This window comes from Schistocerca cancellata, chromosome 5, assembly GCF_023864275.1.
Source record: "Schistocerca cancellata isolate TAMUIC-IGC-003103 chromosome 5, iqSchCanc2.1, whole genome shotgun sequence".
Taxonomy (NCBI): Eukaryota; Metazoa; Arthropoda; class Insecta; order Orthoptera; family Acrididae; genus Schistocerca; species Schistocerca cancellata.
The window spans coordinates 210,701,178-210,717,643 of record NC_064630.1 but is presented as its reverse complement, the minus strand read 5'-3'; positions in this window follow the sequence as shown (position 1 = coordinate 210,717,643).

Below are 16,466 nucleotides of genomic sequence, written 5' to 3'. Positions count from 1 at the left end.
TTCTTTGTTGTTGTTTCATGCAGTCAGATTGCGTAATAATACTAGTCAGGGCCAGCCGTTTACGAAACAGCGTCATCGGACATACAGCGACAGAAAATTAAAAAGTATTTGCATTGCATTCCTATTTATTTTAAATAAGCCCCCATGCACGTGGCGACCCTGCCAGGATCGTCCCTTGGAATCTTCTGATTGTAAAAATAGTAGACCGTAGCATTGTTGTAGTAATTTGTAGTTTAGTAATTGTAGTCTATTATGCATGTGTAGATTTGGTAATTGACATTCTTCTAATGGTATTTTTCAAAATTTAATTTTTATTGTCTTGTATACGCGTTTGACGATTTAGTGCAATTATTTCAATTGTTCATTAATCGTGTTTGAGGGAAGCATTCCGTGTGAATGATATTGTTGATGATAAGGTGTCATTGTGTGTAATTTTCATATAGTGACGAGTTGTATGTTTTGTAAATGATTACGCGATCGATGAAGAAGGCAAAAATGATGGATAGTGAGAATGACGAAATTGTTAACATGGCGAACTCGCCAACACAGGAGAACAGTGTGATGAATAATGAAGTGGAAAACGATGTAATAAGTCGGGAAGACAGTCCGGAACCACTTCAAGATTTTTCTCAATCAGAAAATTCACAGAATACGAGATTAACGATAGAAGATTCTGGAATAGTATCGAACACAGATAGCTTTACAGCCATGACGAAGGAAGCTGGTTTTGTGGGAAATGTTAGGGGCGAAAGGAATCTCGAACAAGTTAATATGGAGCAGTTGATGAGTGCAATATTAAATTTTCGATCTGAATTTAAAACTGAAATGGGAACAATGGAGCAGTTACGATCTGAATTAAAAACAGATATGGGAACAATGGCAACACGGTTAGACTCTCTGGGATCACAGTTACGATCTGAATTAAAAACAGATATGGAAACAGTGGGATCACAGTTACGATCTGAATTAAAAACAGATATGGGAACAATGGAAACATGGTTAGACTCACGAATAGGGACATCTTTCAAAAACATGAAAGATGAATTAAAGAAAGAAATCAGAGAAGAAGTACAACCGATTTTGAATGTTCACAATAACAGATTAGTTGCAGTAGAGATTAGACAAAGGGAACAGGATAGAGAACAGGAAGAAAGAGATCGCGCGATAGTACAAAAATTTTCAGAGTTAAATTTACACCGTGCAAAAGATAAGGAAGAAATATTTGAGAGAATCGAGGAATCCGTACCAAATGACAGATTAAATAACCTAACACAACAGTATGAACAGTTAACTACTAAATGTGTTAATACTGAAACCCGAGTCGCGACACTTACGGAAGACGTAAATAAACAGAAAGAACAAATAGGTGATTTATCGGAAAGAGTTGAGGAGATTTCAGATAAACTGGCAAGTCTTAGTTTAAATGGGGACAAAGATTCAGATGACACAGCACCATTGCCATTTGCAGAAACCGAAGAGTATCAGAACATAAATAAACATGTTGAAAATCAGGGAAAATTTAACGAACGCGTTAAAAGGGAAGTTGAGGCATTACGAAAGCAAGTCAAACAAATTGAAGGCGAAATCGTAGGAAAAGACAGCAGAAGAAATTTAGAATCACGGATAGCAGAGGGCTTTGAAGAAAATAATTTGTTTCATTTACGGGATGCAACAAGAGATCGCCAGGCGCGCGAACTTGACAATAATCGACATTGGGACTGGGACAGACGCGGTAGGTCTTTGTCGCCACGAGGCGAAAACTTTGACTATAAACACTTTTTGACTGTTCGGAAATTTAAGATCTTCCGCAATTCTAAGAATGACATACATCCATGTTCATTGTTAGATCAATTTACGTACGCACTTCCGCCAAATTTGCCACTAAGTCACAAACTAGAATTTATGTACAGCTATTAGCGTCCTCAGGGGATTCACTACTCTTAAGTGAATATGTGCCGTAGCGAGCATAGGGCCCCGAGCTGTAGTGGTGCTATTTCTCTTTTAGTTTTCTGTACCGCTGCCTACTCTTTTACTATTCTTTGCATCTATCAAAACAACTCTTCGACTATCAATCTATCTAGACAGTAGTAAACAATAACCTGATATGACTATTTTACCTAAATGTGATTTCGGAAATTACCGTTTGGACTTTACCTTCAGCAGCATTCATTCGTAGTTTAAACGAAATTTTACCTGTTTATCTTCGTGACAATATTACTTCATATGTTGACGATATTCTTATTGCTAAACATTCTTGGAGTGAGCACAACAAAATTTTGTATCATTATTACGTATTTTTGCAAGAGTTGGCATTACAGTGAACTTAGAAAAATCTGAATTTGGTCGTTCTCAGGTGAAATTTCTCGGTCACATTATTTCTACAGAAGGTATTCTTCCTGATCCAAAAAAATTAGACGCTATTCGTAATTATGCTGTTCCTACCACAAAACGTGATGTTCGTAGTTTCCTTGGTGTCTGTAATTTTCTTAGACGCTTTGTTAGATTGGACAATTTGGTCACACCTCGTTTTTGCGAACTATCTGGAAAGTTCTTTTTAAACGAAAATCGGTCGACAACTCTGTTTGGTTAGTTTGTATTCCTGATGAGTGGGTTGATAAGCTGATTTGGTATACGCATTTCAGTTATGCACACTTTGGTCCCAGAATTTGTTTTCGTAAATTACGGGAAAATTGCTACTTCAGTAATATGGAAAAACGTATTCGATCTGTTCTTGCCAAATGCAAATTATGTCAAAAGGCTAAGCCGCCAACGATTTCTCACAGAGCACCGTTGTTTCCTATCATTCCAGCGAAATTAAAGGACATGGCTGCAGTTGATTTGTTCGGTCCAGTGGTTAGATCTACTAATGGTTTTGCGTACATTTTCGTAGCAGTGGAGTTGACATCAAAATATGTGTGTTTTAGACTTTTACGCAAAGCAACAGCTCGTTCAGTATCTAACGCTTTCATCAAACATTTTCTTAAAGAAGTGGGTCATGTTGATAAGGTTATATCAGATAATGGATCACAGTTTCGTTCTAAAATTTGGCTTCGTACTCTACGGCGTCGTAAGATTAAACCAATTTTCATTTCACTTTTTCACCCTCAATCTAACGCTTCAGAGAGATGGATGAAGGAAATCAATAAATTGTGTCGTCTTTATTGTCATCAGAATCACAGAACGTGGGATCACTATCTTCATATTTTTCAAAACATTCTGAATGAACTTCCTAATGACTCAACTTCTTTACCGCCTATACTGATATTAAAAAACAAAGCACCGACAAATCGCATTTCTGAAATCGTTCCTTTTACGCCTTCACGGAAACTGCGGCATTCTGAAGTTGTCAACCTGGCTCTACAAAATATTGCATCTGCGGCTGCTAGAAGAGAGAAATCAGCTAAGCGTCCTGGTCGTTCAAAAAATCTTGTCAGTTTGTCAGAAACTGTTAATTAAGTCTCATCGTTTGTCTCACAAAGGAAAAGGCTTGTGTCGGAAATTTTTTCTGCTTTATAACGATCCATATAGAATTCGCAAAATTATTCATGATAACACTGTCGAAGTAGAAACTCTTAAATCACGACGCTCTAAGGGAATACATCATATATCTAACGTTAAATTTTGTGGAATGATATACTTTTGAAAAATTTTTGTAGAATGACATACTTGTGAGAAACTAACAGCTACATGTAAACATGCGGAGAGTACAAGGATACCGCGCTGTGTTTTGGCGGCGGCACATACTCAAAGCAACAGTCAAGTCTGCGCGCCGCACAAGGCAGTCGTTGACCGCAAACAATCACTTCCTACGTCACGCGCCTACAGCTGATCGAGCGCTCAGTGCGAATGCACTGACAGCCGTAAATAAATACACAGTCTAATTTCTCCGACTAAATTCAGTATAAAGCTATAGTGACTTGATGAATTCTGTTATTAACATTCAGTATTTTTCAGAATACGGTTCTATAAAATATTGAAGAACTTCAGGTAAATTCTGTACGTGTCCGACGTTAAGACGACTTGCTATCGAGAAAATTTCAGGAAAAATGTCATTTCGAAGAAGAAAGTAATAAACTAAAAAGGTAATTATTAATTGAGTTTATTTTTCAGGTACATATTTCCACTTAGGTACGTACTTTAGACGTAATTTACTGCTCGCGATTACGTGATTCATACTTTGTGCTAAATTTCATGTTCTATGAATTTACCTTGTGAAGCGACGTGCTTGCGTACGTTAACTGATTTTGACAATGATTATTAATGAACTGGGTTGTAACCTTGTGTATATTATGCATCGCTTGACTGCACTGCTTTTTCACTGATGTCATATTTTTTAATTATGTGCCTGCTGTGCTTATTTATTTAAATTATAATTGTCACCTGATTAATTGTGCTGACTGTGGTTATGTATGTAGGTTACACTTTGTCATTTATCTGCTTGCGCCTTCGTGTTTACTTATTAAGATTACATATGAACATTTATTTGCGTATCCTGATATGATGTTAATGACCTGTTTATTACGTAAGGTATATGTTTACTGCTATGCGTATGGATTGCATATTTATACATTTCTGTTGGTTTTCATAACTACTCTTTAATTTGGTATATAGAAATGCTGATATACTGTGAATGAACATAGAGTTTAGGTTACACTATGGTATTAGTTATAGATTGTTCGCTTGGCAGAGCCTCGTTGTAAGAATTGTGCTGCATCCACTTGTTGATATTCTGTTCACTACTGGTATATTTACTCGCTATTGCTTGTTTTGCTTACGCTCAGTGCTTTATATTTTAACATAAGAAAATGAACTGCAGTAACTGCAGTAACGAGCGACTTTAGTACAAGAAACATCACAGAAGTCACATGAGCTGGAGGTTTATGGAATCTGTATAAATTTGTGCTAATAGAAAGGAAGCTAACGACATGACATACCAACACAGTTATTACACCTGCATTTTTCCGTGAGCAATTGAAATAGGATGTGACACTTGCCACAAGAAATACTCCACATGTTTTCTTCTATTTGCCATAATTCTTGAAGTGGTGTACACACTGTGAAATATTAGGATCATTCACACTCTGTAATCGTACTTAATTACTGAGAGTTATTCGAACTAAGTCTGTTAGAGGTCATGTATGCATTCTTTGTTTATAATTCATAATGAGTAGAAGATTTTGGTCAGATGGATTACACAGAGGTTGTGTGTTGACAGTGTGTCTTCGGATTGTATGGGATGATGAGGTTTGCATTAGGATTTTATCTGTACTTATTCGAGGAGACTGACTAGAGGGAAGAGTTGTTATGGAAGAGAAATGAAACTGGCAATAAGGTTTATATGTATCGACGTATTGAAGAGGTATTATTGAGGTATTGAGATTATATGAAGTTGATTGGAGTTTTGGTGTATAAGAGGTAAAATAAGTGAGGTGCATTTTTTTTTTTTTTGTTGGTCTATATTGAACAAGGAGGATGAAGATAGCAGACTAGAACACTAAAATGGAAGGAAGATTGTCTACACACACTTTGTTAAATCACTAAGCAGTATGTACATTTTTTTTTGGAGAGAGGAAGTTGCATATCTTGGCACACTGACAGTTGTTCAGCAACCGTACATTTTTATTTGGCTTGGCAAACATTGGTCTTGACATGATGACTATGACGTTGACTTAACTATTATTGACTGTTATACATTGCTGTCACTACTACTTGATACACATGATGAACATGAAATTTGACAGAAGTGCATTTACACAGAACACTATTCAATTACACAGTAGTACTTAATGTGGATGAAAGATGAGTGAGTGTGTTTTGTGTGTTTTCCTTTCCTAATCCTACCCACCTATCTCCTAAATATTATTTTATTTGTTTGTAGTGGCTTGCACTGACACCCATAAATATTATAGGTTTACTGATGTTTGTGTATTTGTAATAGTAATATGACAATTATCTGATATCATTTGTGTGTTTATTAGAATTTGTATGTTTAGTGTAAGAGCATTGTAAAAGCATTTGTATGTGTATTCAAACTATTGTTCATGCTTGAACTGTATGAGTAGTGATGGTGATTATTATGAACTGTTACCTGCACTTTTCAACATGATGTGTGACACTTAGAAATGTTTAATTTCTGCTGATGAACTGTGTGATCAGTGATAGTAAATATTATGGACTGTTACTTGTACTTTTTCTACATGATTGGTGCCAATAGGACATGTTTACTTTCTGCTTATAAACTGATGAACAGTGTGATTAGTGATAGTGAATATTATGGACTGCTGTCTGCACCTACTCAACATTACTGGGTGCCATTGATGGACTGCTTCTACTGAAATGATGTCACCTGTTGGAGACTGCACCTGTTCCACATTGCTGGGTGCCATTGATGGACTGCTTCTACTGAAATGATGTCACCTGATGGTGTCTGCACCTACTCGACATTGCTGGGTGCCACTGATGAACTGCTTCTACTGAAATGATGTCACCTGTTGGAGTCTGCACCTGTTCCACAATGCTGGGTGCTACTGCTGGAACTGTCAAGTACTTGTTATGAAAGCATTTTATGTGAATATATGTATAAACTGATTTTTTGTGTATTACTGTTTGTGAAAAGTTATAAGACTCTTACCTGCTCATATTCGTCATCGCTGACGCTATCGATTGAATTGTTTAACCACATGATATTTGTGTAAACTATTATGTAAAGTCATATGTATGAAAGAATTTGTATTCCTTACTGTATTTTATATATTAGGCTTTGTAAGGTCAGTGAAAAACCAAAATTTTATCTAGTTATATGATATTTACGTATTAATATTATCTTTTATTTTTGTCTGTATTTTTTTTGACGAATTTGGTGGTATTTTCACCACCAATGCTGGCAAAAATACCATCAAATTCTAGCCCGTGGAGGAAGGGCATATGAAAGGTGACTACACTGAGCCACAGCACCAAAGATCGCGCCAGAGAGCATTGTTCCGCCGCCTCCACTGGCAGTGATTATTGAGACGTAGCGGCAAGCAGTTCTCGCCGAGAAGTTGTGGTGGACACTGCTTGTCGTGAAGTCAGAGTGAGATGTGGTAGTGGAGAGTGTTGTCCCATGTTTTATGCAGTTATTTGATGGGAGAGATAGCAGATGTTATTCCAATGGAGATATGAAGGTAATAAGTATTATGTTGTTTTATTATTTGAGTGTCCTGAAAAGTGTGTCATTACAGGTTCAGTCAACAAAGCATCTGGCGTGTGTTCTTGTATTAGAGTGTAATTTTGGTTTTCTTGCACAATTATAGTATTTCTAATTTTCTTTTATCACGTCAGTATAAATGGTATTTAAAATTTCTTGTCTTGTTGAAGAAGAACCGTGCCAGATGTGTACGTTGAGTCATACTTCCACACACAGAACAGCTACACTTGTGCTATGTTGGCTTCGTAGATTTTATAGTTGCTGGGGACTTAATTAATTAATTGTATTAACTGAAATTTTCTTTTCATTCTTTGTTGTTGTTTCATGCAGTCAGATTGCGTAATAATACTAGTCAGGGCCAGCCGTTTACGAAACAGCGTAATCGGACATACAGCGACAGAAAATTAAAAAGTATTTGCATTGCATTCCTATTTATTTTAAATGAGCCCCCATGCAACATGCTTCGTTAAGGTGTTAACTCTCCTTGCGACCTGGCCGTAACATAATAATATGAATTTTATTTTCTCCACCTCCGCTTTCGTTGCGTGACAGATGAAACGGATATGAGCCAGTCCACATGGAAGGACGTGAACTGAGTGATAATACACTTTTCTCAGCAATGCCGCGTATATTCGTTATTATCATAATTGTGACTCACGCCACTTCATTTACCTTGACGCTAATTTCATTGACACTACAGTATGTTTCTAGCTACCTAGTGGTTATTGGTGTCAAAACGTGTTAACAGCCCGTTTTGTCGGTATGTTGTGTCCGTCATCACCGTTATCATGCCACATTCGCTGCTAACTTCACAGCTCCTCACCGCTGATTTTTTTAATTGTTGGCTAATTTCTCAGCACTGAAATCTTTGCACCCTCTGCTAGTCGTTGACATTACAAAAGAATCGAAGTTGAGAAACTTATTTTGACTCTTACTAATAATCAAATTAGAGTATATAAAGCTATTAAAAACGGTCATTCATTTTAAACATTAAATTTTACTGAACATTTAAATGGTGCCTCCCTACCTATATAAAAACTACCGACGAATTATTTTCTCCCCCTGAAAAGTAGGATCATGCAATACCTAAGGTCAAACTAAGGATCTCATGCCTGCCGTGAAAACAAAAAGCTCTTTGTACTGTGCCATTCCACTGCACAACCAAGATACTAAATAATTTGTGCAATGAGAATTAAAATTCTAAGCTTTAAGAGTACGCTTTGAAATTTGTTGAGTTCCATTTCGCTGAGAGGACGTCCTCTCTTTTTGAGGTATACCAATGCACCATCGGTACATGCCATTATTGGCCCTTGTGATATTCCTTTGGAGTCTTTCCTGGCAGCTAATTCGTTCACGGTCCAAAGCAGCTCACCAGAGTGCTCAGGCTTTCGCGGCTCTGTTAGTAAAATGAACCGTTCTAGGTGGCCCGCCGAGGTAGACTGTACCACTATGGGGTGGAGAATAACATGGGTCCAAGTACTGGCATTGATATTCATGAAATGTACAGCTTAATGTAACATACAGGCTTTGATGGCAGTTCACTTATTTTAAATTTAATCTGTGAGTTCACAAGATACTCTGACCAGGGTTTTAATGCCCTCAATCATTGTCACTTTAAAATTAAATTGATGTATAATTGAACAGCAACGCACAATGGCTAATTCACACCGTATATTCTGTATTGACCAGAAACTTTCTCATAGTGCAATGGAATAATGAAAGGAGATTTTTTAACCGAAGAGAATCCCAGATAACTTGAAATGATAACTTTTTCTATAAAACTTACCTAGCTGCACTCCGTATTTTGGTACCCTTGTTGAAGGAGAAATTGGTGCAGTACAAACAGTTGTGCACATTATTCTAAAAAATGTGGTAAACTGCTCATACGGTAGCTAAACTTTCACTGCATCGTCACCTCAAACACGTGCTTTGAATTTTCACGGTGACACACACTTACTTTGTTGGCAGACAATTGATCCGTAAGGATAATCTCTATGTTGAAGGCATATCATCCACTTCCATCGTGAACTATAATGAAACTGAAATTACTTCTATCTTAACTGAACTCTTAACTGGAGCACATATGAGGATTTAAAGAAAGATCAGAGAGTTGAAAAATAACGTCGCAAAAATAACACTAATGTGAAAAATGAATAAGCTTTTACATATTACTCAGAAAACGAACACAAAATCTCGTGTCCTATATGAAAGTGCCGTTCGAAAGGGCAACGTGACCTTACATCATGCAGAAAGTGTTCAGGCGGCGGGCGGAAACTAAGACTTCCGCTTTGTCCCACTAGTCCACCGGAGCCTCGCTAACGGATCTACAAGCCAAGCTAAACTATTAGTTGATTGATGACAGAGTTCAGGTCACGTGCTTGATACGTAGCTTTACAGTTGTCAAACAAGCACGAAGCTGCTCTAGCAGAGGGAAGACAGACAATGTTTTTTGAGACATGCAGGTGCTTATCGATAGATAATTTTAACCATCATGGTTGGAAATTCCAGCTATCTTACTTGTGATGATTACTCACGAAGAAACAGTCACGATCTCCAAATATCATATTCAGGGTTATTACAAATGATTGAAGCGATTTCACAGCTCTACAATAACTTTATTATTTGAGATATTTTCACAATGCTTTGCACGCACATACAAAAACTCAAAAAGTTTTTTTAGGCTTTCACAAATGTTCGATATGTGCCCCTTTAGTGATTCGGCAGACATCAAGCCGATAATCAAGTTCCTCCCACACTCGGCGCAGCATGTCCTCATCAATGAATTCGAAAGCATCGTTGATGCGAGCTCGCAGTTCTGGCACGTTTCTTGGTAGAGCAGGTTTAAACACTGAATATTTCACATAACCCCACAGAAAGAAATCGCATGGGGTGAAGTCGGGAGAGCGTGAAGGCCATGACATGAATTGCTGATCATGATCTCCACCACGACCGATCCATCGGTTTTCCAATCTCCTGTTTAAGAAATGCCGAATATCATGATGGAAGTGCGGTGGACCACCATCCTGTTGAAAGATGAAGTCGGCGCTGTCGGTCTCCAGTTGTGGCATGAGCCAATTTTCCAGCATGTCCAGATACACGTGTCCTGTAACGTTTTTTTCGCAGAAGAAAAAGGGGCCGTAAACTTTAAACCGTGAGATTGCACAAAACACGTTAACTTTTGGTGAATTTCGAATTTGCTGCACGAATGCGTGAGGATTCTCTACCGCCCAAATTCGCACATTGTGTCTGTTCACTTCACCATTGAGAAAAAATGTTGCTTCATCACTGAAAACAAGTTTCGCACTGAACGCATCCTCTTCCATGAGCTGTTGCATCCGCGCCGAAAATTCAAAGCGTTTGACTTTGTCATCGGGTGTCAGGGCTTGTAGCAATTGTAAACGGTAAGGCTTCTGCTTTAGCCTTTCCCGTAAGATTTTTCAAACCGTCGGCTGTGGTACGTTTAGCTCAGTGCTTGCTTCATTCGTCGACTTCCACGGGCTACGCGTGAAACTTGCCCGCATGCGTTCAACCGTTTCTTCGCTCACTGCAGGCCGACCCGTTGATTACCCCTTACAGAGGCATCCAGAAGCTTTAAACTGCACATACCATCGCCGAATGGAGTTAGCAGTTGGTGGATCTTTGTTGAACTTCGTCCTGAAGTGTCGTTACACTGTTATGACTGACTGATGTGAGTGCATTTCAAGCACGACATACGCTTCCTCGGCTCCTATCGCCATTTTGTCTCACTGCGCTTTCGAACGCTCTGGCGGCAGAAACCTGAAGTGCGGCTTCAGCCGAACAAAACTATATGAGTTTTTCTAGGTATCTGTAGTGTGTCGTGACCATATGCCAATGAATGGAGCTACAGTGAATTTATGAAATCGCTTCAATCATTTGTAATAGCCCTGTATTTAAAATAACCGGTTTCATCACACACATTACACCATCTTCAGAGTCATTGCGTGCTGTGAAGACGATAATCTGCTATCGTCTTTATCGTCTAGACTACACACAGTGGTTCAGCTCGGCACCAGCTCTAGCAAAAGGTGCAATCAATCTGAAGGTGGCCTATTGAATGTGCCGAGACCGCTCATTTTAAATCAATGATGTATTACGATCGTGACTGTTTCGTGAAAAATTAAGCTTACCATTAGGCATATCAATACTATGCATGAAAGTTGTCTGTAGCAGACGGCTTTCATTGTTCTGCCGCTTGCATGATACGATTGCACGGAATGTTTTCCGCTTATCCCATAGAGACATACCAGAAACTATGAGAAACCTTTAACATACTAACAAACAAATACCAGTTAAATCATTACCAATCTCCTTGGTATATAATAGCGGGGAGGACCTCATCTTGTCTCAAAAAAGGAAAGAAAAAAAAATACGTTTCTACATCATGCTAATAAAACAATGAAAAAGACTGTTAATTCACCAGATGAGACAGTGGTCTCGTTAAGCACATATTTTCCAAGAATGTATTACATATACATACATCGTCGTAAAACAAAATAATAAAAGCGTGTCTGTTAATCAGGCACAGGCGACCATGCTCCCATTAAATTATTGCTGTTCAGGATAACAATACATCTATACATCATACTTAATCATAGCTAACACTTGGTTCAAGAATCATAAAAGAAGGTTGTATACCTGGAAGAATCCTGGAGATACTAAAAGGTATCAGATAGATTATATAATGGTAAGACAGAGATTTAGGAACCAGGTTTTAAATTGTAAGACATTTCCAGGGGCAGATGTGGATTCTGACCACAATCTATTGGTTATGAACTGCAGATTAAAACTGAAGAAACTGGAAAAAGGTGGGAATTTAAGGAGATGGGACCTGGATAAACTGAAAGAACCAGAGGTTGTAGAGAGTTTCAGGGAGACCATAAGCGAACAATTGACAGGAATGGGGGAAAGAAATACAGTAGAAGAAGAATGGATAGCTCTGAGGGATGAAGTAGTGAAGGCAGCAGAGGATCTAGTAAGTAAAAAGACGAGGGCTAATAGAAATCCTTGGATAACAGAAGAAATATTGAATTTAATTGATGAAAGGAGAAAATATAAAAATGCAGTAAATGAAGCAGGCAAAAAGGAATACAAACGTCTCAAAAATGATATCGACAGGAAGTGCAAAATGGCTAAGCAGGGATGGCTAGAGGACAAATGTAAGGATGTAGAGGCTTGTCTCACTAGGGGTAAGATAGATACTGCCTACAGGAAAATTAAAGAGACCTTTGGAGAGAAGAGAACCACTTGTATGAATATCAAGAGCTCAGATGGCAACACAGTTCTCAGCAAAGAAGGGAAGGCAGAAAGGTGGAAGGAGTATATAGAGGGTTTATACAAGGGCGATGTACTTGAGGACAATATTATGGAAATGGAAGAGGATGTAGATGAAGACGAAATGGGAGATAAGATACTGCGTGAAGAGTTTGACAGAGCACTGAAAGACCTGAGTCGAAACAAGGCCCCGGGAGTAGACAACATTCCGTTAGAACTACTGATGGCCTCGGGAGAACCAGTCATGACAAAACTCTACCATCTGGTGAGCACGATGTATGAGACAGGCGAAATACCCTCAGACTTCAAGAAGAATATAATAATTCCAATCCCAAAGAAAGCAGGTGTTGACAGACGTGAAAATTACCGAACTATCAGTTTAATAAGTCACAGCTGCAAAATACTAACGCGAATTCTTTACAGGCGAATGGAAAAACTGGTAGATGCCGACCTCGGGGAAGATCAGTTTGGATTCCGTAGAAATGTTGGAACACGTCAGGCAATACTGACCTTACGACTTATCTTAGAAAAAAGATTAAGAAAAGGCAAACCTACGTTTCTAGCATTTGTAGACTTAGAGAAAGCTTTTGACAATGTTAACTGGAATACTCTCTTTCAAATTCTGAAGGTGGCAGGAGTAAAATACAGGGACCGAAAGGCTATTTACAATTTGTACAGAAACCAGATGGCAGTTATCAGAGTCGAGGGGCATGAAAGGGAAGCAGTGGTTGGGAAAGGAGTGAGACAGGGTTGTAGCCTCTCCCCGATGTTATTCAATCTGTATATTGAGCGAGCAGTAAAGGAAACAAAAGAAAAATTCTGAGTAGGTATTAAAATTCATGGAGAAGAAATAAAAACTTTGCGGTTCGCCGATGACATTGTAATTCTGTCAGAGACAGCAAAGGACTTGGAAGAGCAATTGAACGGAATGGACAGTGTCTTGAAAGGAGGATATAAGATGAACATCAACAAAAGCAAAACGAGGATAATGGAATGTAGTCAAATTAAGTCGGGTGATGCTGAGGGAATTAGATTAGGAAATGAGACACTTAAAGTAGTAAAGGAGTTTTGCTATTTAGGGAGTAAAATAACCGATGATGGTCGAAGTAGAGAGGATATAAAATGTAGACTGGCAATGGCAAGGAAAGCGTTTCTCAAGAAGAGAAATTTGTTAACATCGAGTATAGATTTAAATGTCAGGAAGTCGTTTCTGAAAGTATTTGTATGGAGTGTAGCCATGTATGGAAGTGAAACATGGATGATAACTAGTTTGGACAAGAAGAGAATAGAAGCTTTCGAAATGTGGTGTTACAGAAGAATGCTGAAGATAAGGTGGGTAGATCACGTAACTAATGAGGAGGTATTGAATAGGATTGGGGAGAAGAGAAGTTTGTTGCACAACTTGACTAGAAGAAGGGATCGGTTGGTAGGACATGTATTGAGGCATCAAGAGATCACAAATTTAGCATTGGAGGGCAGCGTGGAGGGTAAAAATCGTAGAGGGAGACCAAGAGATGAATACACTAAGCAGATTCAGAAGGATGTAGGTTGCAGTAGGTACTGGGAGATGAAGAAGCTTGCACAGGATAGAGTAGCATGGAGAGCTGCATCAAACCAGTCTCAGGACTGAAGACCACAACAACAACAACTATACATCATGCCAATAATACAAAATGAAAGACAATCCGTTAATCAGAAAGGTGAGAGTTTGGTCTCGTTAAATATTAATTTTAGTACAAATTCAAATGAATGATCTTTTTAAGTAGAATTTATTCATGGAGTGGAAATTTTATTTTGCCTCTTGCCAAGGCATTGTGGATTTGATGGACACTAAATTATATAGGCTAAACTACAATGATTATGGAAGAGGCGGCTTCAAGAGGATTATGAAAACATGAGTACTGTGGGGCGAAGTATATTTAAGGTTTCCCCTTAAAAGGAAGAGCAGCCTTGCAAAAATAGTTGTTGTCACTGAACCATGAAGTCAAGCCAACAGAAGCTGCACCTCGAAGTAAGGCTGTACCGTTTCAGACGCTTAGATACGCTGAAGCTTTGCTAGTGTCGTATATTATCCTTTGTTTACGATTTTACCATAGCATTATTACCAACAGTAGTGTTAAACGACAAAAATGTGTTACAGAAAAGTTTAAAAACTGTGAATACGAACAACCATCAGCTGTATAAGGAAAGGATGACAAACATTTGTGTCGGACCGGAATTCGAAACTGTATTTTTCAATTTACGCGAGCAGCCGCTTGAAGTGCTTCGCCTATCCGTTAACGACTCATAGCGACACCCAAACTTCCACTCGTCGTCGCTCTTGCGTCACAATTTGTACTCTTACACACATTATGTAATTTCCATACAGGCGAGAACATTTTCATTGAATGTCGCTGCCTAGTATTGGCATATAAATACGATACTGCAGTGCCTTTGCTGTTATGATGAACGATGCAACGTTCCTTCGGACACGCCGGTAAAAGAGTGTAAGAAAGAATGATTTTTATGAGAACTCTAATCAGCCTAATGATATGGCGGAAAACCAACAAGCTGAAGTCTGTCACAAAACTGAGAGTGGTCAAGACCACTGACGATCCGGCAAAATAAGTACACATTCAGTCATCGCCGGTCCGACTTAACACACTACCTCAAAACAGTAGTAATAAATACTGAGGATTCCGAGCCTTTGTGTCACTGTTTACGTTGCAGTATATCAAAATGGTTCAAATGGGTCTGAGCAATATGGGACTCAACATCTGAGGTCATCAGTCCGCTAGAACTAGAACTAATTAAACCTGACTAACCTAACAAGACCACACACATCCATGCCCGAGGCAGGTTTCGAACCTGCGATCGTAGCAGTCACGCGGTTCCAGACTGAAGTGCCTAGAACCGCACGGCCACCGCGGCCGGCTGCAGTATACCAGCTACGAGTGAGAACCTGTGACAGTCTGTCACCGTTGGCGAAGATGACTTCCGCCTCCGAGACTACCAGCTTCTGGTCTACCGGACTTGGTTAATGTGAGTATCCGACCTCGCAACCACTAATGAGAAAACCTACAGCTTGCTGAGGCGAACTGGTGACGCTTGGCGCACTGTCCAACTGTCACAGAATTTGGGAGATGTACTACAGCTGGTACTCGTGACTGACACCTATTTGCAGCCATCGACATCCTCGGCATTCCTTGATGCAAGGGCTATGCTCTTTCTCGTCTCCACACCATGCAGAGCTGCTATGAGATTGCCCGAGCACACCCCTTTCGACGTGAACGAGAGTGCTCTGGAAATTCAAGTTTACATCCTGGGAAGTCACATATCTGTCAAACGAGACACGCCATTTCCCCATGAGGCCTACCACCTACACAATAACGTGATTACGTCAGCTAGACGCCGAGGGTTAGGTTCGCCGCAGTATGCTTGGACAGCATCGGCAAGTTATGAGGCCACGTGCTGCACCACAACTGAGCCAGAGGAGAATACCTGACTGTGAACGTTAATGAATAAATTCTTGTCCCACTTACGTTGTGTCGTTAGCGCTCAGCGAGCTCATAGAGCTCATAGAAATGCAAAACGAGAACCACGAGCTATGACTTTCGAATGAGAAACTGAGAGCACAACTAAATCCATTGACAGAAACAGTACCAAAGACGTTAACCACGAAGAAAAGAGGCTGGTTGGATGCAGAGGGGAATTTACTGAAAACCATATTTGGCATGGCAGGTAACGAAGATATACGAATCAAAAAAAAAAAAAAAAAAAAGAAAAAAAAGCAACGCTCGAACAAACGCAGGAAGTAGTGGATACTACTAACACTATAGTACAGGGGCATACTACGCAGTTGACAGAAATGAAACAGAACGTCGGTAACAACACGTGAATGGTAAGAGAACCGACTACAGAACTGGCACGGTGTACAAAAGGTATCGTGCGGACAATGAAAAACAACTTGGAAAGAATTAAGACTCGATTTATTCCGTTAGACGAGAGA